The sequence below is a fragment of the Hippoglossus hippoglossus genome, chromosome 2 (assembly GCF_009819705.1).
Source record: "Hippoglossus hippoglossus isolate fHipHip1 chromosome 2, fHipHip1.pri, whole genome shotgun sequence".
Taxonomy (NCBI): Eukaryota; Metazoa; Chordata; class Actinopteri; order Pleuronectiformes; family Pleuronectidae; genus Hippoglossus; species Hippoglossus hippoglossus.
In genome coordinates, this window is record NC_047152.1 from 3,032,361 (window position 1) to 3,058,067 (window position 25,707).

The 25,707-nt window shown below is 42.1% G+C and overlaps 1 long non-coding RNA gene across 1 annotated transcript in view; it reads right to left on the minus strand.

Moving 5' to 3' along the window:
• The window catches only part of LOC117776186, a 162,177-nt gene that overhangs the window by 49,903 nt on the left and 86,567 nt on the right, over positions 1-25,707 (minus strand). The window lies entirely within an intron of this gene.

Genomic DNA, 25,707 nt, shown 5'->3' on the forward strand with positions numbered 1-25,707 from the left:
GAGCACGGGTGAGTGGTGCTGAAATCTCATTTAAGAGATTGACCCCTGGGGGCCGGCTCGAGTCAGTCCGGTGCTCGGGGATGCCGTCACCGGGGATGATGTATAGGTTCGGGCTGAGAGAGGAGCCCCAATGCAACACACACACCCACAGATGCACACACCTAGGTCGACAGGCGCTGGTGCACAGGGCTTCGGAGCATGTCTGTGTGGTAACACATCTTTCATCAGATAAAATGAAACTTTAAATGAGCCGTGCGTGGAAAGTTGGACATTGCAGCAGCAAATAATAACAGAGCGGCACAAAGAAAACAGAGGGGATAGATAAGACAAAGCACGGGGTCAAAATCATACACAGCAGATAATTTCAACATCACACAGGTTAAGTAGAAATGGGGGGGGGTCACTGTGAAGAGGTGGGGGCTGAAGTGAAGCAGCAGCACAGGGGAAAATACACCACTTCACATATATAAACACAACTGTACAATGATGTACTACGTTATATACGAATAGATCAGGGATTGAACTATTTAGAGTTCTAAACACCAGGAGTAATAAATTATCATTTCAAATGGGCATCTGTGTTTTTTAATGTCTCCAAATCTATGACACCGGAAAGTAAAAAAAAGAAAAGTCTCACATCAATGAGTCCAGATTCTCTGCAGTTTATAAAAATGTTGGATCTATTACGTTTTGTGGATGTGAAGTTCACTGAAATTGAACATATATGAGAATCTAATTTAAGGGTGAGCTAATTTGGGGGTTTAAGGTAAACTAGAGGTTAAGTTAAGCATTTTTAGAAGTCTTAAACCTCCCTAATTGTCCTTTTCTCCCTCCCTCTAATTAATTTACATCTCTCCCATCTCCTGTCTGACTCTTGTTTTTCCTTTGTCAGTCTCTGCATCAGGGGCACCACATGGCCCTGTACATGCCACTTGTGTTACTTTCTTGAATAATTGCGAGGAGTGTGGGAGTAGCAGTGAACAGAAGGAGAACAAAGAGAGTGGAATGAACCCCTCATTGATCTCCGTATTGAGAACATCTGCCCCCAGAAACCTGAGGGGGGTTGGGAGACACGGAGGAGTTGTGGGAAGTTGCATGCATAACAAGTAGCAGAGTTCCGTCAGGTAAATACGGCTTTCCCAAAAATGCAGCCAACTCCTCCATGTTAGTGGAAGGGCATGGACCACATTAAAAAAGTAAAAGTACAAATTGTGTACATTTTTAACTAGGATGGTTTCTGTCATTTTTCTTCTTACTGATGTACGTTCAAGTGTTAATTAGTTATTTGATGCTATAACATCATGATTGACAGCTGAGACTGACTTGTGATTGGTCCAGCGCGTGTATCGGCGGGACCTTGATATCGTAACTCCGTCCCCCAAGTCCCTTCCAGGATATTTGGGGTTTTGAAGCGTTCTTCATTTTTATATACAGTATATAGCTAAATTAAATTGTATAATATACAAAAATGATCTCTAAAACAAGCCAAATAAACTATTGTACAATTCATAATTAGAATTCAAAATAAGTAAATATACTTTGAATGTACTGTATTATTTGCTTTATTGATCCCTTGTTATTTGGCAACTTCTCTCCTACAATAACTACAATGTGTTAGATGTTTGACAGCAAAAACATCTTTAAATTAAAATATATGTTTTTATATTTGTTGGTGTCAAACTTCTTAGATCTGGTCTTTTCAACATTTATAAAAATACATCCAAGAAGGAGGTGAGCCCAGCTCAGCCCTGACCACAGCAGGAAATGGAATCAACGCAGCCACATCAAAGATCTGACGAGGAGTACGAGGGGCTTCAACCTCTGCAGATTTTGTGGCCGAACTTCACGAACCACTTGGCGAGCGATAGCTGTATCCAAGCAACAAGGTGACACCGCCATCTTCAGGGGTCGTCATAAGTTATTCTGGGAAGAGCGGGGATGAGTGACTGAATTACAATTAGACGAGGCAGTTAAAGGGAATAAAGGCTCGCTAGAAACGCAAGTTGAACCACTTCATCGCAGAAGTCGTCCTGGAATGCATTGAAATCACAGACTGATGATATCTACGCGGGTAACAGTATCCGAGGGAGGAGTTTTCTTTTAACTGCCAGCTGCTGGAGGTTTGCGGTGCAGCTGTTATTAAATAAACGTCCCATCTTAAGCTCCGTATCAGGACGGCGTGGAGATCAAACGTAGGGGGCCCATTTGAAACCTGCCCTAATTATAATAGGAGGAGAGCTGAAGTTCAAATATTTATTAAATTGTAATCCTGACGCTGTATCCGTTTCATGGGAGATGAAGGCTCTTACGGGGGCCTGACAGTTTCCCCTTACGTCCCGCCGCTGGACGGGAGCACGTTCTGCCCAAGTGTGGCCACATGTGGGGCTGATTACGCAGGGCTGAGTGTTTACGGCGGGCCCAGATGTTGGGTGTTTAACATGGCACGGGCCGGGCGGCGAGTTTTGACAGCTCGTGGTTCAGCTCGACCTGCACTTTGGTTGTTGGGCCGCTGAGGCAAAATGTCAAACATGCAGATAAGGGCCAAGTAGATGTGATTACAGCAATTCAGTTTCCACCGCCGCCCGGCCAATCTGTCCAATGTCGGTCAACACCTCACTTGTGTTTGGAGGGAAGGGTCCAAGGCTGCGGGGCTTCCTGAAAACCACCCACTGGTTACAGTAAAATAGATGGATGGATGAATGAATAGATGAGTAATATTATAAATGAAAGGAAAACACTCCTACAAACTCCTACAAAAGTTTACAAGCGTGCCATGAAGCAGCAGATGAATGAAAGAATGGAAGAATGAGTCTGTCGGGAGGCAAGGAAGGAAGAAAGGAGTCACCGAGTGAATGAATGAATCAAAGAATGTTGAATGACTGGAAACAAATATGCAAACGGGAAATGATAGAACTTTAGCCAGCTATACTTTTGCTATACTATAAATACATGAGAAGTAGATAGGATAGGATAGATAGATAGATAGATAGATAGATAGATAGATAAACAGACAGATGACACAAGTAAAAGGAAAGGACAGAGCATTAAACAAAGATTTGAGGATGTGGGAAAAAAAGAGTCAGGAGAGTAGGTCATTAGCTTTAATGACAGAATGAGTGAAAGATGGCACGGATAAAGGAAAAAAGGATGGAATATATCAAATGAAATAAAAGTTGAGTAATCTGTCTGTAGTCAGGATGTAAGGAAGGAAGGAAGGAATGACCAGAGGAAATTAACCAGATGAACCAACAGAGGATAAAGGGATGGAGAGATGAATATTTGGCAAAAATTAGGGAGATCGATAATCATCAATAAATTATTTAAAATTTTAACTTTAATTTAATGCCGCTTATTTATTTTACATATCTTTGACGGCATAAGTCAGTATCATACTTAGTACACGTGACTCAAGAGGGAATTATACCATCAACCGGACCACCATCAGTGCCTTGCCCTTTGAACTACAGAAGAGTCTGTATGTGTCTGTGTGTTTATCAAGGTATGTTTAAAAATAAGAGGCAGATAACCCTGAGTATCCACAGGCTCCGGGGCGATCACACATTTCAGAATATGCTGCTGTCAATTTAATATTCCTGGCCTGCGGGACAGCGAGAGATCAGGTGACCGGGGTATAAATAGGCCATCTGCCATCAGCTCATCTCTGCCGACTCCTTGACAGCATCAGAGTGACTGAGGACTGACTCTGATGTCGCTGGAAATCAGGACAGTTGTCGCTGAGGGACCTTCCCCGAGTCGACGGTGAGCTTCCGTGTGTCCCCCCCCAGACGCGCGCGGAGGAGGATGAGGTTTACATCTGTTTTCTCTGAAGTGATGGGGGTCGCGTGGATCGCACCAGCGGGGTCCAGAGGTGAAGGGAGAGGCGCGAGGAAATGCTGATGCTGCTCGAGGCGGCACATACCTGAACAGATGTAGCTGTCAAATTCAAACATACACGAATAGTTCTGAAGGGTAAATAAACACCAGCTCTGTATCAATCTACAGAAAAATGTAACCCCAGAAGAAAAATGCTTCAGATGTGTCTGGAATTTCACCAACTAGGTTAAAGAGTTTCCTTTTCATCTATTTTTAAAAGTGTTTGCTTAATGAACAATTTATACATTTCAGATACAGGCCATACTTGTCTAACCTTGCCAAACACAAACTGCTTCCTTGTTGCCAAATTGTCCTTCTATTCTACATTGATGTTTGAATTAAATTAACTTGTAACCAGTGACAACACCGTACAGGTTTCTTTTCTTAATATTGTCTAAGTACTAATTGTTATCCATGTGCACATGTCTCATGATAATTGCACCGTCGTTGTTGACTTTATTAAAACATGACATAATCACTAACAAATCCCCCTGCTCTCAAAATGACACACACATCCTGGGCGTATGTCTTGATTCCTTATGTGTTATTACATTATGCAAATTTATAGATTTTTACCAATAATACAAGCTTTACCATTGTAATATTCAATGACCCATTAAGATCAATAAAGTTAGTTTTTTCCGGCTATCTGATAAGTTAATGTCTGGCAAAAATACAACGATCCCAGCATCAGCTTCCTGAAGTTGTGCACCTGCGATCCACCAAATGACCACGGCAATGATCTCCTGCGGTTTCACCGAATCGGCAAAGTCTGTTTCACAAGTCGCTCCATGACTGGATATCGTGGGCGCCGCAATACAACAAACAACTTTAACGTTTCTTTTTGTAAAGGCAGACTTCAGTGAATGTTAGACTTTTTTTTCCCTCGTCTTATTTCCCCCAGCTTGGCTTATAAAATTCTTAGTGCTTTCTCCATTATGCCCTTCTCCTGGAATCCCTGGGAAATTCAACGCACCCTTTATAATTACTGCACCAACTGCCGGCTGACAAGGCTCATTTGCCTTCGCTGGAAGAGGTTGTCTCATTCCTTAGGTACCTCTGTTGTGCCGATGCCCTCCCCTTGTCACTACATATTCCCATCTTTACCTACGCAGCCGGTGGCGCCTTCAAATATGGATACACGGCCTGCTTAAGGAGAGCACTGTCAAGCTAAACAGGGAGAGGGATCCTCAGGGGGATAGATTTCGAGGCAGATTTCTTTTGGTTGAATTAAAACTGCACAAGTGAGCGTGGCAGAAAAAAAAACACACTATGTAATGGGCCTGTTTCCTATAGAAATAACTTACAGACATAATTCCTTAATAGTGAATTGCAATGATGCGGACACTGTGGAAAACATCTGAGTCCGCATGTTAAAGCAGCTCCCTGATGGAAGCCACTACTCGCGGTGTGGGATATGATTTAGGTAAGTCTACATCTGCCCTTGTCATTACTTTCATATTTCATATTAATGGTGCAACCCACGATCCAACCGGCTGAGACGAAAGGATCTCAACAGCAAAAAAATACTAAACAAATGAAGATTATTACATCATTGGGACAAATATTTTACTTATAATATTTACATTTACTTATAAAATTTTAGTTTGAGGGTTTATTTGATTCATACATGTGCTTTAATGATGGAAAATGTTCAATACATATTAAAAAATTGCTTGAATAAAAAGAAATGTCTATGTCCAAATTCCTGTTTCTACGGGGAAAGAAACAGGAATCTGACCCTCTGTCATTTTACCACCATGTGATGTGGAGTTGGAACTCTGACCTAAAGCATCATGTGCACGGCATTAACACAGTATGGTTCAAGTGCTTCGCAATCTGTTTGTGCTGTCAGCATGTCATACTATGTTCTGGTCACCTGGGATGGGCACTCAGCTGATAGCTCATACATTAAGCATGAGACCACTGGCTGCAAACGTGAATGACATGTCGTGGGTATCAGAGGAGAAGAAACAAACCTCTCTGTTTTGTTGTTGTCTTTTGTTTCCGTGTCTGTACATTTAAAATAAGCTCGACTATTAAACACAAAGTTATCAATATTGCAGGCAGCCGCAAGTGAGCAGGCTTAATCGCGACTGAACAACAGGTTTATCATAATAAAGTTAAAGTTTTAACAGTATTTACATGCTGAGTGATCTGAAACCAATCCTAATTTCTGGGAATTAAATTGGAAAATGAGATTGTTGTAAGTGAGAGTTGTCTGAGGACAAGCTGTGTAATTCATGAGGTTTGTCTTGAATAAAAAAAAAGAGATCACCGTCTTGTTTCAGAGGAGAAATGGCATAAAGGCCAATTGATTTCGCAAAGTGCAAAATATATTGCTTGTAATTTCAATTTCACGTGAGCTTATTTTTTGGCCTTTTCAACTCCAAAAAGGCAACATCCAGTAGCTATGTTGGGTTTTCAGTCGAGCGGGTTTCATGCAGCTGTATGTTAACTTTGCTTTAATGGCTTGTTGTCCCTTCTGTTTCCCCCATGTCCCTCATTCCACATGACAGATGGCTCAAACAGACAGGTAGCTGGTATGAATACATCATCAGAATATGTAATTTCTTTGTTAAGGCCTCCTCCCGTCCCTGTCGTCTCCATTCCCCCTATATCAGTAAAAAAAAAGAAGGATGTTTTCCAGTTGGAACGTCTCCTCTGTTAACGTCGCCTCCGTCTGTCTCTGTAAAGTGAGCACATGGTTCATGCATAAATCAGCAGCACGGTGATCCCAGGTTGTCCCCCGATGCACCGCCTCTGGTGATCTGGCTACCAGAGCCGTGCCATTATGCCGGCACAGTGAGCCACTCACCGCTAAACAAATATGAAACCGCGGCCACTTTGTGTCACAAATTTTTACATTCAACAGAGGTCACGTAAAAAGCGAGGGAACCTTTTTCGCCCATCTGTGAGCTAAAACGTTAAAAAGGTGGGCGAGCCTCGCGGGAGGAGGGAAAAGAGAGGAGGAGAGAGGATGTAAGCCATTACAGCTGTGCATATCACACGGCTATCTAAGATGCATGATCCCTGTGGCCATTTCAAATATTTACTCCCTTACCTGTGTTTCCCAAACGCAATATCGCAAGATGTGACTTCAATCCATAAAATATGATGCTTTCGACAAGAGCGAGGGGACAAAATGGAGTTGTCACCTGATGTTGTGGCAGGCAAGGTCATGCATTCATGCATTCGCCATGCAGCCGTCCTGCACCGAGCACAGAGCGCCCTCCACGAGGACGATGTATTAATCCAAACCTTGATGTCCCTTAACTAACTCCTCAACAAGTCATTGCATTAAACTTTTAACAGCTCAGACAACAACAGATTTTCTTTCCGACTTTTGTTTGTGAATATTTAAAAAAACACAGCTGGATGTCTGCACATGCACACTTTGCAGGACGGTGTGTCCGCACCGATCACATCTGTACTGGTAAATTACAAAGTGGGTCAACTTTGAACTGGGGTCGGTGATGGCTGTAAGGCAAACAAACACTAATATAAAGAAGAATACATGAATACGTTTAAGAGGGAATAATTTGTTTCCTTTCTTTCGACCATATTTGGCTTAACCTATATCAGTCTGACACTACATAATATAAATATACAATATGAAGTCAGATCATAAATAATTTAATATCAGCATGGAACTGCTCTGGAAAACGTATTTACATACTTGCAGACAGAAAGTGTGTCTAACATTGAGATGATGTGGACGTTCCCTGTGAGGCCCAGGTTAAATTCTGCTGTCACTGGGATCACTATAGGAAATACCTGCAAAGAGATTATGACTTGAATAAAAAAAATTATTCTTCTTGCATTATGCAATATTTCACAAATTAATATAAATCCCATCCAGAGTGCAGTGCATTTATTTTTAAATAACACTGCAAAACAATAAAGGACTACAAGTTTGGATTATTAACGTAATTAGATTTCCACACCTTCACGCCTGCAGCAAAATTCATAAATTACAAAATAGGCATACGTTATTGTAATGTGCCAGAAGACCAAATAAGACCACCAGTCTATTTGGTGTTTTATTAATTTTGTTTTCAAATTAGGCCTTGGGCCTGGTGCTGCTGAAAACCCCTGGATTGAGGTGTTGCAGCGTCTAGGTCCAAAGCAAGAATGGCAGAGCCTGCCGCCACCGCCTCCAGCTTCCTCTCCTCAGCTGCAAGACCCACCGAGCCTGTGTGCAGCGAGGACAGAGTCTCAATACAGGAGCATTAGGGAAATCATGGAGGTAAAAGGGCAGGAAGAGGGAAAATATGTCCAAAATATGCTTTGCCTGGGCGGCTTGTCCCTTCGGAGCTCCAACTCTAAACAGTGGACACCTTAACTGTCAGTACGCAAAAAGTCCACATACGCAGCCATGATAACAGCTGATTTTATATAATATATGGATCCAGCACTTGGATAATCAGCGTTTATATAGTACCTGGACCTGCACCTCGGAAAGGAAACATGGAAGTCTCACTTTTTGTACAATGCGGGACCTCAGGGTCTTCAATATCATAAAAAAACAACTTAAGTTATTGAGGTATATAAAGGGGTCATAGAGCCACCAGGCTGGTAATTAAATGTCATGTTACAGGGTATCATTACAACCAAGATGCTTTGTGCAGCTTCAGACAATCAATATTTCCTGCCATTGCACCGCGTATCAATGCAGTCATGTGTGCAACAAACTGCAGCACAAGGAAATCCCTAATGTCTCGGTAAAAATGACGAATAAGAAAAAGTTGTCGGAACAAAAGCATCGAGGTACTGATGTGAAAAAATATTACTTTTCGTGCATCAACAGAGTCGTTCAATTTAGTGGCTCCTGCTGGAAGAGATGCTTGTTTGACTTCCAGCATAATGACCGGTGCATCAGAGCTCAGGACATTCGAGGCTGTGCAGGTAATGGGAAAAACAACGTTAATCGTGAAACAAACAAAAGAGCAAAACCAGTTACTGTGTAACCCCAAAACCATGAAACAATAACACCACAGCTTACTTCGCACATGCCCACTGTTGCAATGAGCATGTGCCTGACACAACAACAATGGCGGCTATTTACCAGCTTCTCGCGACATTTGGTTACCACCGTTACGTCTAATTACAGATTTACATGACTGATATTCACAGTCATCTACTTCTCCCAATAGTACTTGGCCCACAGCTGTCTCCTCTGGCATTTTGTCGGATCGTTGATGCAAACTTTATTGCCGCCAACTAGCCCAAGACGCTTGTTTGACGATTTTAGTCCTGTTCTCGTCTGGATGGAGATATTTTGTAAAATGGAGGGGAAAATACCTATTGAAAGAAATACCCAGGTTCCAGTATCCAGCTTTACGAGGCCTCATCGGATAATCACGGACCTGATAAATGTGAACCTCTAACAATAAGCAGTCTATACACATCAAGCCCCGTTCGCTGCATCTCTACATCACCTGTTTATTTCCTCTCGCGGATTAAACTAGCTTAAAAGGCAAGTTGGTGGTGAAAGGGGGTGGAGAGATGGATCGAGGGCGGTGGGAGAAGTCCCTTTTGATGATATTACGATTTCATTATTTCTGTAAATACAGGAAGTCAGGGCGACCCCCGTCAGTCGATGTTTCATTTCACGTGCGCTTGTAAGGTGTCGAGCTCCAGCCGGCCGTCTAGCTGAGTGGCTGACGTTCCACCGGCAGCCAGGAGGGAATAACACTCCCCTGCAACATACACACACACACACATGCACATGTCCACACACCCCTCTTCTTTCATCTTGTTAATGGACATTCCTCCACAAACGTCGGCGAGTCTACCTGACTGCAATCCTTTAAAGTTTAATTCACTCTACATTTAGCCCTGGTCATAAATACCATATTAGGTAGCGGCAGCATGTTTTATGTGCTCCCTATGGTCGTGCTTTTGTTTTAATGAAGCCATTTGCAACTTATGAGCAAAAAAAAAAAAAAGAAAAAAGGAGGAGAGAAAGTCGCATATTAGATGGGATAGATCAGTCAAACCTATTCCCACATTGTGTTTTATACATGGGCTGGAATAAAATGAGGCCGGTGCCCATCCACCGGCAAAGAGGGAACACTGTATTTTGAAATCTATGCTGATTTAAGGACTTTTATTGTGGAGTGGACTCGTGGTTTACTGCAAATCATTGACTTAATCACATTATTCACTTGCTGCGATGAATTTCAAGGGGTTTGTCTAAGGTTTGCTTTCATAAAATATATTGCTGTGTGTATCAGTTGTCGGATGCGGACAATATCTTCCAAACAAATATTTGGAATGAGTGGACCCGGCGGGATTATAATTCCTAACCTTGAAAGTATTAAGTGTCTAATCAACCTGCTATAAATATATATTATATGACCTTCCCAGTCGAGAAAATACAACTGCTGCTTTCATGTGCACCGATTATGAGCCAAATTGCAAGTTCTACACTTTATGCAATAGATTTACACAAATCAAGTTTAGTTAGTCTTAAAACAGACTTTTCACTTTGCTGTCTAATCCCAGTCAGTTTTTTTTGCTTAATGAGGTTGACTCAGACTGGGGCTCAATTGCATTGGAATAAACAATACATACAATCAAATAACCTACAATAATCTAATCTATATTTCTTATAAAAGGTACCTGGAAGAATGTGTGTATGTCTAATTCAATAATGTAATAATGTTTTCCTCTTTTAAAATACTACTGTTGTAGAATGCAGCAGCCATACGGCACAATCTCTGTTTTTTTTCAGTAAGATCCTATTAGACTTGTAGCATATTGTGTTATTTTCTGTTATGAAACTTATCAGCGTGCCTGTGTATCAATGTCACCATGACGGATGCCGTACATTTGTTTGCGCAGATGCTGTGTGCTGGTAAAATGTATGACTTTTTTTTGCGATGTAGGTAAAAGTGACACAAAACTGTTGAGCGAGCTGAAAAGTTTATTTTCTTTTTTTGTTTGTCGGTCTGTCAGAGCCGTTGAGGAATGAGCCTTATCATGACAAGCATGCAATCTTTTCAGTTTCTGATCTCCACATCTTCGGGGATGGGGCTTCTTATTATGTATGCTAAAGACGGCAATTGCAAATGCAAATTTATGGAGCAGTTAAGTGTCACCTCACTTTAAACATAAGGAAGCCATCCAAAATGCACCCCCTCTCTTTATTCAGAGTGAATCTTGCATCAAAGTTATCGGGCGGAGCTTTGAGCGGTGGAAACGCTGGGATGTCGCATCTTTTGTTTCCTCTAATATCCCTGGAAAATCTGGTTAAAATTGGAGGATGCGACGACGCGCCGGTTTCTCTGCCGGTCGCACGGATTCCACACTGTTTTCACAGCTGTCTCGCTTGCAGGACGCGGCTGAAGGTTGAGGGAGGAGGGGGGGGGGGAGCTGCTGCGATCAACTCATGTGTAAAAACGAGAAATGAGAAGCAAGAGGGATAAAGCAACACAATGAGCGTTTGATACACGCAGCAGCAGGGAGAAGAACTGAAGAAGAAAGCAAAGTGATATCCTCACGTGTTATCTGTCAGAATTCAAAATCTCTGCTCTGCTGCTGCAAAAGTTTAGATTCCCCGAGTCTGAAGATCCATTTGGCACCAAACTATGACATCACAGCCAATAACAAAGTGAATCTTCCATCCATCTACACATGATGCCACCAGAGGTTGCAAACTCAAGTTCAAACAACTTTGGTCGGAGGATACTGAGCGGCCCAAATCATTATTAGTGACTCCATTCGCATCTGAACGGTTATTGTTGGGCTCAGTGTCATGCGACTGGATGGCAGCTGCTCACAGGTAATGTCCCTCTCATGCAGTGGTTATTAGGCCTCTGGTCAACAGCCAAACACAGCAGCTGTCCGTCCAACACCAACCTATAAACCCCCCCCGGTTCCTGTTCATAAACAATAATATGCAGGCAAATGAGGTGGCCAATGTCAGACGTGGCCAGACAAACACGTCGAAGGTCATTGTCACCACCCAGCCGCTGTCCCTAAACACTTGTGTAATTGTCTCTCACGTTTGCATCCCCGCTTGTGAAAAAACAAAGAAATTAGCGCGGTTCAGCCTCTCGTTAGAATAAAACCACAAACAAAGACTCACTATTGACTAACATCTCATCGGCTCTCATAAAAGTTTTGATTGGCTGGATTCATCCTTAAATGGGTGGAGCCAATAATGGTTCAATAGACATATGAAACTCATCTTGTTATATAAGAGAAACTAGAGAAGCACTCAGTAGAGAACACACATCTGCCAAAGGCCAACAGTCCCCTTAAATAGATAACACCACATTATATTTATCAGATACATATTGGTGCTAGTTACAGGTTTCAAGCCCTATTTGTTACCATACCACATCCTTCCACTAAGTTTTAATGGTAATGTGTCGAGTAGTTCTTGTGTAATCCTGTTCACAAATCATCTGAGGACTAGAAAAGCTATTTCTAAAACTAGGCTGACTAGTTAACCTACGTATCTTGGCATGTTTGGTAAGTTCGATTTTTTTGCCATCAGAAACTGCTGTGTTTTGGTGGTATAGTTCTAGTAATACGATTTTGTAAGCGTTTTGTAATAAAGGAATACTCCATAGATTGAGTACTGCACTTCCATAAATGTAGGGTTAGGGTTGGGCTAAGGTTGAAGATGAGATATCCTGACCTTCATTCCCCTTTAATAATTAAAGCTCTTAAAAAAAACATCTATATTTATTAATGTTGTGACCATATCACCCAGGCCCACTCTAAACCCAAGCCGGCTCCATTGGGTTTGTTTTCTCAGACATTATGCAACTATCGTCTAAGACGAGCAGTGAAACTGATCTCGATGTGGAAAATTGGCGATTGCCCATGTTTCATAGTTTGTAAAAGGTTGTTGATTTTGTCTTTCTGAAGTGTGCCTTTAGGTGAAAACCAGTTTCACAGAACGGGGGATGAGAAATGAAAATATTGTACATATTGTATCTAATTTTATTGTTGTTTTATATTCTTGTGAAGCACTTTATAACTTTGGAAAGTTACAAATTAGGACTTATTATTATTCTTACTATTATGATATCATTATAATCCTGAAGCAACTTCTCCACTATAACTGAATGATGTGGAAGTACATGGTGTTTAACTTCAACTTCATTATTGTGTGGGAGGAAATTTGGTTTGCATGCATGAATAAATACAAAGGTCACAGACATACAGTGCACTGACTATGAACTATACATGTTTAAACCCTTATAGTGACTTTTTTGATTACATCATGTGATAAAAAAAGATGTAAGTTGCCATGCAGAGAATTATTTTTCCTTTTACTTCCTCCTGGCTCAGGCAACTTGCACAGATTTATATTTTCTAGTTATGTATCCCTCTATTTGCCTTTTGTGGCAAAATACCTTCTTTTGCCTTGAATAATACATGGACAGAGGCATAACGTGATCTGACATTTGGAACGGGTTCCGCAGGTTTCTGTTAATAAATGATTTACGCAGCCGTCCCACGAGACCCAGAGTTAATGCCATCTTAGTGGCAGCGATCTAAAACTTTGACTCGGATCCAGCTCCGTCCTCCAGGGGATGGACAAATGGACATGGCCGACGTGTCTCCAGTGCCCCAGGTCTCCATTATCGACCCCGGAAAAAGTACAAAATACAGACAGGAGCGACCATAATGATCCAGTGTCAGAATGTAAAGTGCAGCATATCTGCTCTTATGTGTGTGTTTTCCCCCTTTGCAGAAAGGAGGAAGTTGTGGATCTTTTTACTGCGACACAGATTTAGGTGCACTAACAGCATCTGAAGGTCCCTCAGAGAGGCCTAATGTGAATTTAATGACCTGACGCTGGGCGCATGACAAGTATGCAAGGTGAAGGTGACAACCTTTTTCTCCATCTTTATGATTTTTCTTTGCTCCCTCTCCGACTCCCTCACCCCTCCCTGGGTCTTGTTTTGTGAAAGCCGTGGTGATGTTAATTCTATTACAGCACTGTGCATTACTGGCAGCAGCCCCGGCTGTAAATTCCAAGAACAGTGAAAGATCCCTTCAAATCTTTATGCTTTCTGCATTATGCAAAAAAAAAAACTCCCTCTTTTGTCCAAAAACGACATTTGCTTTAAGACAATCTCCCAGAGCATTCTGAGAAAGTGGGGTAGTGGGTTGTAGCTGGAGACTTGTCTTTCACAAGTTCGAGGCCCAGAAGAGCATATAATGTACTATATGTCACCATCAAGCCAAGAGGAGACACTGTACATCAGGGCTTTAATTATGCAAACATTCCTCAGAGGCCGAGCTGCTCTGCAGGCTGAAATGATCTCACTGGTTGACTTGAACCTCAGCGAGCGGAGCCAGAGAACCACAGTTTTGTGGGGAAAGATCACTGGTAATTTCAAGCAGCCAAGAACGGTGGTGAAAATATAACTGGGCGAAAGTTGCAGTGATTCACAAGTCATTGCATTGATGGTTCGAGGGGAAGCGAGCGCAACTATCATGCATGTTGTACAGTGTGTAGAAAGTTGGAAGGTAAACATCCATCCTGTGCACTTTTGGAGCATTTTGAACCACTTCCAATGAAGGAGAGTCTCACACAATAGTGTTTCCCATGTTGTGGCAACAGAACAAGGTTTCCCTCTACATGACAATGCCTCTGTGTATAAAGAAATCTTTTTTTTCCTAGTTTGATGTGTAGAAGAGCTTGTGTGGCCTTCCTCTGGCCCTGACGTCAACTCCATACAGCACATGTAAGTGCAACGTGCGATGGTTCACACACGTTTGGCCGTGTACCATGTTGTGTATCTGCAAGTGTTCACTGTCAACAGCTTTAACCTGCTCTCCTGCAATAACCACTTCTGGCAACTAAACCATGAGCAACATTGAACAAGCATGTGTTGTTCAGGTGACTCAAAGCATTAAAAAGACTCAAGTTTTCAATCAATGAAATAAATAAATCAATAATACTCTCTTTAATCATCTTATGCAAACAAAAACAGAATATTTGAGTGGTCTTCCAAGCAAACCTGCACTGTCTTTACTTATTATCAAGCTAATACCACGAGTGTGCAGAGGATTCACCAGCGAGCGAGTGGGTGACAGACACAAAGCTGAGACTAACTAAAAGAATCTCCTGTTGTGTAATTCATGTGTGAAAGGAAAGGAAATCTCCGTGCACACTAAACTTGGTTCATGTCTAAAAACGGCATAATTTCATTGTTGAATCTGCTTTTGCTGCTATTTAGCTAGAAATGGGGGTTCTTTGGTTCTGCCCCTTTTTGTTTACAGAGATTATTGTAACCGATATTCCAATCTGCCACTGCATTTAGTCACTATTCAAATTGCTAGATGCAATGTCAATGAACTCAGCATAATACATAGATTGGAACAACCTCCCACAAGAATGAACCCCCCCCCCCCCCGCCCAGAAACACGTTTAGAGATACAGATTTCCCACAAAGCACACAGTACAAGCATTACAGCCACTAAGTGCATATTTGGTCATTGAATCTTCGGGTCATCACGATCACATAATGTGCTCCAGAGGCTCCCAGTGGCACAAACACATTTATTCCCAACAAAAACTCTTTTCATACTTCGACAGGAAACCTTGCCTTCGCACACTTAGCCGCGGCCCGGGCTCAAACCTGATTAATGCTTAAACCAATTACAGCCTCCCCCAATTAGAGAACATTACCAGGTTAAGAGCTCTAATTTATCTTCCTCAGATTGTTTCATGAAGTATCTGTGGATGTTTGTCAGCAGATTTATTGAAGTACTTTGGTGTGTGGGAGCTCGGGGGCCATCCGTGACACCCCCCCCCACGAGATGCAAGAGGAACATGCTAGTGTGATTCTCGGAGCGACATTGTGATCCAAGTTTGTAATTAAGACGCAGGGAACAGCGCGTCACGCACAGACACATCACTCTGCTCCTCCGCCATAATGTTGCCCTGTAATGCCCTGTGTGGTCTCAATTACACTTTCCATGATGTAGAATAACAGCATTACAGCAAAGCAAGACATGCATTCATATACTCGTAATTAAATAAAATCCAAATCAAGATCAGACCCGAGTGATCTTGAGCTACATTCATTTAGACGGATGAGGGGACGGCGCTGACCTCTCGGTTGATTCTTAAAGAGACAGCGTCCAAAGGTCGCTTGCGATGAAAACAAGCATTTCATGCACAGAAGGGAGATTTTTAGATTTAGGATCCACTTCAGGAGGCAAGTTTTATCAGTTCGGATGTTCTTAACAGAGCTATTCAAATGTTAATTTACTGTATTTTGCATTCTCTTGTCTGCACGCAGCAGCATCTCAAAGACTAATGAGTTAAAGTAACTCTACTTTGCCTTATTTGGAATCTCCATTACTAACAAAAACTACAACTTCTCATATGTTACAGAAATTCTTTATATTTTTTTAGTGATGCACCTTCACTTTAAATTAATGCAATAAATATGGTCAATGCTTTATATAGTCACATTAATCCATTGACAGACAAATGTATACAACACTTCTATTAACAGAAGACTACAGCATGTGGACTGGAAGAGGCCGGGATCGAACCACTGACCCTTCTGGGTAGTGGACAACCCTCTCGAACCCTGCGCCACAGCCGCTCCTGCAACATGGTCAGACCACTCAGACCAAAATGAAAAACTGAAAAACTGAAGGTGCCATCATGTCCCATTGTGCTCCAAGATAATGTGATAATATCAATCTCATTTATTTTTGAGGTCCTACAGTGACTGATTTCACTTTTCACAAATTTCCAAAACAATAAACCAAAAGCTTTTCAGTGAGTGAAGTTCCCTTGCAGTTGGTCAGACTGAAATCCTCCAGATTTTTACTGCTGCACATGATTCACCACCACCTATGTAGAGGCGACATTTCAACTTCAGCAGACAAACAAATTCCACCATTAAAACAACATGGAAATTGTTCTTGTTGTCATTCATCAATTGCAGAGCGAGTCTCCCAGCGGTGCCGGCTCAGTTTCATTTGTAAATCGTTTGTGCCGCTCTCCCAGCAGCAGCCATGCAGAGGTCAGGCAGATGGAGAGGCGTCTCTACCTCCCTCCCACCCGCCATCGCCATCTACCTGCATGGGCACCCAGCCCCGTGGTCCCTGCGTCGGATGGAGGTTGCGGTATGCGGGAAGGGAGGGGCAGTGTTGTCGTTTGCCTCAGCATGGCGCGCTGATGCTAATGGACTCACGCAGGAGTCCAGGCTAGATTGGGTATTTTGGTCTTAATTCAGCCATTAACATTTCATTAATGCACTGTCCTACTGCTCTTCTGCACCGCGGCCTGCCGGCTGCTGCCTGCTGATGACTGCTGCAGGCTGAAAAACACCACGCTCACTCAGAGTGGATGGGATACTCTGTATGTGTGAGTCAATGAGCAGGCATCTATCTTAGCAAATGTGTGTTTCACTATTCTATTAAACACAGTCACTGGCATCATGTCATACATGACACGAACGGGAATATGTGTGTGTAACATAAGTATTAAACACATTGATCTGGACCCCAGCTGCAAACTGAGATTAACCTTATATAAAAATGGAAAACACGATGGTGCCAAAAAGTGTTATTTCATGCTATGAAAATGGGGTGTTATATATTTAATGATTGACATTTGAGACTAAATCTTGATTGGCTCCATATTGCTGTATTTTACATTTCATCATAAACATCTGCCAATACTCTTTGGTGGACCTGGTATGCAGTGCTGACAGTATTTACCCTAAATAAACCTTTTGAGATTTTAGCATTGCAAATTATTGTTCTTTGTAAGCTGAGACTTTATATTATGCAGCTAATGTCTTAAGTTTTGTAGAATTAATAATTAAAGAAAGGTCAGCTCAGTTTTAGTATTTTATTCAATATGAGATATTTTGTTAATATCTGAAAAGTTATCTGCAGCAGCGGAGGTTTTTATTGTGTTCAAGTCCAGGTATTGGATATATTTGTACTCGAGAATAGCAACCTGCGTTATTGCTGCGCTTGTAAGGGATGCAGTGGTTGTAATTATAGCTATACAAAACTGCAAACATTCTAGTTAAGACATTTAGACTGTAAAGGGAAGTGAAGCTTAGTAATGAAAACATTAAAGCTTACTCGAGAATAAAACAGGAAAAAAAACAAACATTGATTATCACAGTATTGTGGCTTTAACCCCTTGATTCTTCACGAAATTACTTTCTTGCTGATCCAGGAATTAGGGGCTTATTCTACATTTGTACAGTTAATGTATGATATGCAAACACGCACAGGGCTGGAGTATTTGTGGATGCAGATCACTCTCACTCCATTATGCTCAAGGCTCTATCAGTTGCTAAGGTATTTGCCTCATAATGAACACGGCATCTGTAAGTGTGTGTGTGTGTGTTTGTGTACCTGCGCTCAATCCAACAAGTATAACACAGTATTCTAATTAGACATCTATGTTTATTTAATGCGTCCTGAGTAAATTAGTTGTATAAAATTATGACTAATTAAGTGCCGCATTAATAACTGAGGCGCAATGGCAGCCTTTTCTGCTGCCGTACAAAGACTGGCACATAGGTAATCATCATATCTGTGTTCCTGATTAAGCTTTTTGATCATCGTGACATGACATATGATAATATCTGCTCTAATCTACATGCTGGGGCTGTTGCATATTTAGATTACGCTTGAAAAAGAGACGACTAACATCTGCAGCAGCAACAACCTAGTCTGGTGATTTAACTTGTATGTTTTATAATGTGTATTTAAAGATTTTTTGTTTGTTTGTTTAAAGCAAATCTAAGTAAAATAATAATGATTTTATGTGTTATTACCTCCACCAAGGAGATTATGTAGTGTAATTTCGCAGGATTACGCAAAACCTACAAAGGTGAATTATCTCTGAACTTGTCATTTGTTGTTTTTCTCTGATGTTGCCTTTGCAATATGTCACGGTGGCATTTATATTTTGTGTACACAGCAAAAGGCATATAAATCTTGACCAAACCAGATAATGATAATTTGTTCCTGTTATATAATACAATTCAGTCTCATTATCCTTCGTAACAATCTGAATAATATGTGTTGTTGTAGTTTGTTGTCTTCTTTTAATTTTCAGGGATTAAAGAACTCTTTTTGTAAAGTAACGTCACACCCAAACATCAGAATAACAAAATGAAAATGATGAGAAAAACACGATACTTCTGCAGCCAACATCTAACATTTGTGATTCAATGACAAAAAGACAGACTATTGGCACGGCCCTAAAACACATTTGATATTTCTGGATCAGTGACGCTGTAGGTAGACTGTTCATCTGTCATTACTTAACAGCGAGCGCAGGAGAAAAGCGCTACACGAGTGATGAATATCCGGCTTTATCGAGTATGTGTGTGATATATGAGATTGGTTGATAATCGACACTTAGTTCTGCCATATGGTCGGACCCGCCTGCCAAGGTACAAGGACTCAAAATATGGAGGTAAGCGCTCAGGGATGGGAGAGTGGCAGATCCCCTCCAAGCGAATGGAAGGGAACGTGGGTGTGATTTAAAATAATGGCTTGAGTGGCTCCTGAATGCGTTTCAAGGACATGTGAGCTGGTTCGTTCCAAACTCTGATATTTAGCAGTTTAAAAAAAACAACACACACACACTCCACTCCAGCAAAATGGATGAGGGTTGGGAATTATAACCGATTAGGGTACGTGAGAAAAAACTAATCAGAAATGCAAAGTTAAATAGTTTGTGACAGTTTCCTGTGTTTCAGGGTAAAGGATGACAATGGTACAGAACTTTTCACTCAAGCTTTTGGAGTAATTATCAGGAAAAGGCAACAATATAAATGGACATGGGTTCTTTTCCCTCTCCATATGGAAAGGATTTGGAAAACTGTTACATGAGCGTAGTCACTTTCCTCGGTGCCCTCCACCACCTCACTTATATCGGATGATGTACAGCACACCCTGGAATCACCGTCTGAAAACTTTAAACACATTACAGATGACAGCGAGTGCCGGGCGGGCCGCGTTTTTGGGCACGGAGTGGTCGGACTCTTGCTCCGCTGTCGACAGTAATAACCCCATCAATGCCTCTCACACCCTTTCATTGTGAAAGCAAACCCATGTCCATCACGCTTTTTGTGGGGGGGTTATTCAGACAGTCCCACATGTGAGTGGCAGGCCAACACAAACGACGGGATAAATAAGTAAACGCAGGCACCAGTAGCATTAGGAGATTGGTTTTGTTAAAGACCTCCGACAAGACGTCTCTCGGATACTGAGGGGAAGGTAAACAAAACAACTGGCGTGCGGCTGCCAACCTCGGGGCCCCAAGGCAGGGCCTGTACTCACTTGGCGGCTTCCGACAGCGAGGGAAATCTCAAGCAGTCTGCCTTTTCCATCCTGTGCCTGAAAACACAGCGAAGGAATACGGCTTATTTTAGACAAGGCTAAAAAAAAAAAAAGGAGTTTTTTTTTCATGTGACTAAAGAACTGGGTAATTTAAAAAAATGTGTTTATCCTTTTGCCCCCCCCCCACCCCTCCCCTATTTTATTTCCTGTCTCATGATGTTCTCAAGACATTGCTGCTGGCACCGTTCAGAGCTGCAGCTTTGAATTCAGGGAGGATTCATCTTTGTTGGCTTATCATTCAAATAATTACCACTGTCTAACGAAGACCAATAAACAGTCGATCAGAAAAAAGCAAAGTCTTCCAGAATAAATATATATGCCAGATTCTTGTCATCCTACACTTGGGGGGGCTTCTGATAGGCTCAATGGATTTCAGATGGGAAGGAAGTGTGGGCTTTGAAAGTTCTGTAATTCCAGGTGGCCAGGGAGTGTTTTGGCAGGGCGGCCTGCGCGAGGCTCGCGGATCGCCAAGAAAGGGGACCTGGAGTAGGTGGAATGTTAATCATGGAGAGAGGAGAACATGTGTGACAAAGGGAAAGGATGGAAAACACATGTCCCATTTCACACTTATTTACCTTTGACTGCCAAACCCCTGCCAGATTAAAGGGAGACGAGGCGGGGGGAGCGGCAACGGCAAAGGTGGAACCCCTTTAAAGTTTACCTCTTTGATGGAGACGCCAAGTCTTTGATAGCATTTCAAACATTTCGGCGAGGACGGAGGAAACCGTGGCATGATTGAAACTCGGGCCTCAGTGGGGCAGCAGCCCACTGACAATGAGCTATGTGGAAAGACAAGGGGATGGTATATTGATGAACTGCTATTCAGACATACACACGTTACGACTCCCAGAGGCAGAAACTTACACACTCATGCATTTACGGTAAAAAAAGTATAAGAGCACAGCTGTGTTTTGTTGAGCTGAAGCTGTAAAGTTACTTTTTCTTGTCATGTTTGGATCTTTAATGGAATAAAAGTATATTTACTTTATATGGGAACGATACATTTATTGAGTTATGATATGACTGCTCCCAAAGGTGAAGCCAAACTGTCTCAATTGCCCCCTGGTGGCTGTCTGCAGTAAAGGCCATAAATCCTCCATATTAGTGGATGGGACACGGGATAAAATGAGTTCAGTACATGTCAAATCCATTTTTCTAAATGGTTTCTGTCATTTCAGAATCATCATGATCGACAGCGAGACTGACTCACGATTGGTCGAGTGAGCGTATGGGTGGGACCTTGATACCAGAGCTCCAGCCTCTGATCGCTAGTGGTCACAGTCTGGCTCCAATTGCACAAGATGACAGCGTTCATAGTGGGAGGGAGTGGAAACATGTCGCTTCTAAACTTTGAAGTATATATTATATAACATATACTACATATTTTCAATGGCTGCTGCAGGGTGAGTGTTACCTAAAAGGACAATTATGTCACATAAAGCAAAGTACGGTCCTTTTTGAGCTGAAGATACTGTCATCTGTGCTATAAAAATGTGTTTTGACTTTATTAATCAGCACTGTCTTTAGGAGTAAATGTACTGTGAATGCCACCACACTTAATTAACTCTGACGTCCTACATTATCTCAGGGATAAAAATATCCTATGCATTATATTTTTGTGGGTAAAATTATACAATTATTATTCCAGCTTGAGTCAATTTGGCCTTTTGACTTCAAATGAAAGTTTACATGGTTTTTTATTAAGATGAGAAAATATAATCCCTTACATCCAGTTTCCATAATCCAACAGCTACTGTGTTTTAGCGGTGAGGAACTGGCCCCGGCAAAAATCCACCTTGAAATAGTCTAGAACTATATAGTGTGAACATGACATGTTTAAGGTGTGCTGCCAGTACTAGTGAAATTAATTTACCCACTTACGAACACCCTCCAGTTGAGACTTGAGAGAAGACGAAACGACTCTGAGATTTTCAGTGCTTTTTATTTCCCCTAACATGCCATATCCTGAACTGGAGGACACGAGCACGCTTTGAAAAAAGGACGGTTAAAAAGTGAGAGTGTGATTGGAGTTGAGAAGTTTGCGGCTGTAATGGCCGACTGAGATAAGTGTAACTTATTTCATTTGTCGGTGGTGTCACATGCTCTCGCTGCTTTGAAGTGGCAAATTAATGACAAGTGAGAACAGTAGCCATTCTGCAGAGAGAATGACCCCTTTTCTAATGGCTGTGTGGCACAGTGAGAGAGTCATCTGTCGGCCCCATCTAATTATGTGAATCGAGCAGTTTGAAAAGTGTCTTAAGGCTGTTTAGGAATAAAAGGGACATTTAAATGCAGAGCACTTTGAAAATTACAGATCCTTCAAAATACTTTCCACGGACACGTCGCTTCTCCGCCGCCGAGCCACATTTTTTCTTCGTCTCGTTAATTCTGCGCTTTGAGAGCACAGGCGGCATTCAGGGGAAAGAATTCGGAGATAGCTTAGTACCACCCCGTCTCAGTTTCCCTCCTTCCATCGTAAACAGGATTCTCCAGCTTCTATGAAGAACGACATTCACACTGGAAACAGTGCATCCCTTGTTCTAAATGTATAATTTCTCTGTGATATTTATATATGTGCTACTGTCGGCCATATATCTCACTGTCCATAGGCACTGTCTCTTAGGACCCCCTGAAAGGAAATTCCATGCATTTTACAAATACATGATTCAAGTGATAATGACTAAGTTTTCGAGGCCAATACTGATTATTCTGTTTCCTTTATTGTAGCTGCCACAGCTGCTGCTAAATTTATCAAGTCAATTTAAATGTGACTGCTGTTACTCTACGGCATAATAGGTTTCCATCTCGCCAGGAAAGAAAAACCCTCTGAAACTATATTTACACCATTGTGGGGAAACTGAAAGCAGAGAAAACATGATTTTACAAGAGGGTTTTTACAGATTGGTTCTGCAGCTGTGAGGAGGAGGAGTCCAACATAACATCAGAGAAGGTCACTCCCTCATTTAATATTTGATATTTAATGAAATAAGCACATCTATTGCATAAAAACCTGAGCTGTTGCTATAGTTATGAACCTTCCTTCCACAGTACGTCTGATTTGAAATAGAGCTGAAGACATTGTCCAGAATCAGTGACGGAAAACAGACTCCTCACAGTGACAATGATGGATAATAGCTTCACAAAGATGGGTTGTGAAGAGGAGCTGCAGTGCATATCACTGTTTTCAGGTCTCTTACGCAAAAGGTACAATTCAATCTAAGCATGTTTATAATTTTCATGAAAATGAAGTAAAATGAGTTGATTAATTAAGTTGTTAATGTTATTGTTGTTAAGGAGGTTACGTTTTTATCTGCATTTTGTTTCAGCCACATTTAGGGAACTGATATTTGTGAGCGTGTGCAATTTGATGCAGCCTAATTGAATTTGCGGGGACTGTTGGGACTTGGCAGAGGCATGTGCTCCATTTTGTAGTTGTTAATATATTAGTATGAACGTGTCATGCAATTCTGCAGATACACAATCAATACATACGACTGTGTTCTGATGTCTGACACAAAATTTAAATACACTTGCACACTGATAGACGCATTTATTTATTTTGCTTAGTGTACATTAAAGTAACGCACGTGCATATACTCCTTGTCCAAGTCATTTCAGAGGTTAACTTGAACATCTTGTATTCAAAGCCAGACTGTTTTTTTTTCCTCTTGCTTTGGTTTTTCCCTAATTATTATTTGATTGCTCATTAGGCCCCGTGTTCGCTGTGCGTGCATCTGTTCGTGAAACCTTTTTTTTTTTTTTGGGTGTGCGTGTGTGCGATTTTTCATACGAGGGAGAAACAACCGTCTCTCTTTTAATTACATTGTCTCGCCAACATTTGTTAACACTCGTACGCGGACGTCTATGAATACGACGCGGGGCAGTTTACAGAATGATGTGTCTCAATGTAGGGTTTTAATACGATATGCACTGTACATAGAGTATTTTTTGGGGTGGGGGGGGAACTGGGAAACAGAGAATTGCCCCGACCTTCTCTTTTCTAGCAGCTGTCCCTGCGGATACACACCCTGCTCCTTTTCTCTTACGGGGTATGATGTGTGGATGAAGGCTCTTTCCCCGTGCCATAATGACTGTACACCAAGATTTTCAAGGGCCTGCTCATGACAATCCCATTTTCTGTGTAATTTCATGGTTGTCTTCTTGAATGAAGATATTGGCTGCTCTGAAGCACGAGGTCAGACTCTCCCTGCTCCGTTTTCTGGATTGTTCCGGAGTATGTTTCCCTTCACTTGATGAAAAGTAATTCATCATTTACACCACTGAATTCTGCCACTTTTTTTCCTTTTTTCTCCTCCTCCTCCTCCCCTCGCCCAGGCTACCGTCTCTTTTTCGCAGTAACAACTTTCCTCACCATTCGCCTTTCACATTCCCCCACGGTACCTCGGGGCGGCGTTGAGAGATAGACAGGTTCAATACGACCGCAGGTCAGCCATCCCTGAGAACAGGTTAGCCCTCCCAGGCCTCTCCGCTGCCCTCTACCCGTGATGGAGTTTGTCACCTCTCTACCTCTGGAAGTCAAATCCTGTCAGCTCAGGCATCCTTCAGTATCCCCGAAGTGGCTTTGGCACCCAGTGGGGCATGTGAGCTTAAAATTAAATTTTTTTCGCCCCCTTCTGTGTTTTTTCTTCTCCTTGAGATCTGCCAGGTTCCCTTAAGGGAGGTGGTTGACAGCCAGTGGACGACCTCAGCCAATCAGGAGGCAGCCGTGGTGTAAGAGACACCTAGGGAAACTTTCCCTGCACCTCCTGGAGCTGGAGGGGGGCAAAGGTTCCCTGACATGTTGAGGGGAAAGGAGGTGGAGGGTTGGGAAAGGGGGTTGGCTGTTGCTAAGAGACCTTTTTTCTCTCTCTCCTTCCATCCCACCTCTCTTCCTGCGTGGCCTCCTGACTGCTCTGCCGGGGTAAATTTAATTGTCTCACCCACGCCTTTGCAAAAAAACGTTACTTTTAATTGTTTTCATTTCATCGCTGGCCTTCCTGCCCAAAGAAAGTACAAACGTTCCTCCTCACGACTCCTTTTGCAAATAGTTTTTTCAAGCAAAGTGATGTTTGGATTCTTCTAATCAATGAAGCCTTTGGCAGGCGATGAAATACTTGTGCTGCACATATGCAGATTCCTTTGAATCTCCTTGGCTGAACATATGTGTGCATGTGTGCGCTGATGTTTCGTAGCGGTTTTGAAGCGGCTCACGATGCGGGCTCACGTGACTCCCCTTTTCGCCCAGCTGGTAACATCTGCAGGGTGTCCAGAGTCCAATCAGGGAGTCTTTAACACTGCGAAGAGAGGAAACCCTTGAGACTTAAGAGAGACAGAACCTGATCATCCCGTCTCATCAAGGCTCTGGCTCTCCTGTGACCCTTCCACGCTGAATAAAACCTCCCCGCACAGCTCCTCAGAAACTAATTCCCGGGTACTTAAGGAAATACAATGAGCTCAGAT